General features: G+C 43.3%; 1 pseudogene; it reads left to right on the top strand.

The window, feature by feature from the left end:
- The first annotated feature begins 345 nt into the window (after positions 1 to 345).
- On the top strand, positions 346 to 464 carry LOC112470141 (annotated as a pseudogene).
- The last annotated feature ends 1,155 nt before the right edge of the window (positions 465 to 1,619 follow it).

Here is a 1,619-nt window from a genome sequence, read left to right as displayed (position 1 = left end):
GAACAAAGATATTTATCAATGTTTTATCTAAAATAGAGAAAAGTTCTATGTAATCTAAATATCTGATGATGCAAGAAAAAATTATGAATCATACTGAAATATAAAAGTATAGAATGTAAACCTTTATATACACTATAATTTAATCCATGTAAAAAAAAGGTAATGCAGAGCCCAAAAGTCCTATTTGGAAATATAATAAAATTTTACCAATGGTTATATCTGGATGGTAACATTAAAGTAATTTTTATTTTGTTGTTTTCCAAGATGATTATGTATTATCATCATTGATAATATCTTTACATCTAGTGTCACCTACATAAGTGATACTAATTAAAAATAGATTAGGTCCACAGCCATGCCACCCTGAACACAACCCATCTCCTCTGATCTAGGAAGCTAAGCAGGGTCAGGCCTGGTTAGTACTTGGATGGGAGACCACCTAGGAATACTGGGTGCTGTAGGCTTTAAAAAAATAAAATAAAAATAAATTAGTTATGGTATTGTTTTCACAGGTGTTTACATTTGTCAAAATATAAATTAAATATATAATTTATCGTATGTCAATTATATGTCAATAAAACTTAAAAAATAGAGGGATCTTGAGAAACAAAATCATTCTAACCCTCTTACTGGAAGAAGGGTTTTGTTAGGCGATTTTGCGGCTGTGGGGCAAAATGGTTAGGGAGGGGTATGTGGGTGTTATATAGACAGTAACGTTGCCTCTGCACCCATAACCTCCATTAGGTCAAGTGACCTGCCTTCCTATTATACGCCAGGAATGTGGTCAGGTATTTGGATACCATGATGAGCAACAAGACACTGCCCTGAAAGAGTTCTCTTCTGGCTGAGAGGAAGGCAGGTCACTATCTGATAGATTCCAGCCAACGCCCACATTGTCCCACCAGGCAGTCTTCCAGAAGTGCTGTCCAAGGGGTCGGACGCAGTTCAGGAAGCGAAGGCCTTACTAAGTGGTTCCGATGGAGTCACGAAGGGTGGCACCAGGATTACAGCTGTGGAAGTGGCCAGCTGTGGAAGCGGCCAGAAAGTAGATTACCCTCAACGAATGTCGCGGTTATTACTAGAAAAGTGAGCTTTTCACATATCTGTCCATCTTATCTGCACACTTATAACAGCAAGAACTAAAATTGAACGTTTGCCAGTGCAGGCACCGTACGAAGGGCTTCTATCCATTGCCTCATATACTCCTCTCCACAATGAAGAAACTGAGGCTGGGAGAGGATATCGCCCAAGGTCACAGAACTAGTAATCTCTGGCTCCAAAGTTCCCAGCCACCACACATACTCCCCTCTCACTGTATTCTGGGACCCACATGAGAGCGCAAAAGTCCACTTTCCGGCCCCAATCGGGACAGCTCAGCTTTCACTCTACAAATATTCCCAGATCCATGATGGAAGCAACATCCGCTAACGCAATCAACAGGGTCCTGACCACGGGGGCAACTCCGTCAATGCCGTGGGCAGACCAGGACTTAGGGCTTGGAGAGCAAATGGGGAGCAATCATCAAGGAACGACCGGCGCAAGCGTCCACGTCGCAAACCGAGCTGCACGCCCTGGAGCCCCTCCGGGCAGCCAGCAGGCTGCGCCCAACGCGCGTGCGC

This window comes from Pteropus alecto, unplaced genomic scaffold (genome assembly GCF_000325575.1).
Source record: "Pteropus alecto unplaced genomic scaffold, ASM32557v1 scaffold177, whole genome shotgun sequence".
NCBI lineage: Eukaryota > Metazoa > Chordata > Mammalia > Chiroptera > Pteropodidae > Pteropus > Pteropus alecto.
Note: the sequence above shows the minus strand (reverse complement) of the source record. Positions and strands in the feature narration are given on the sequence as shown.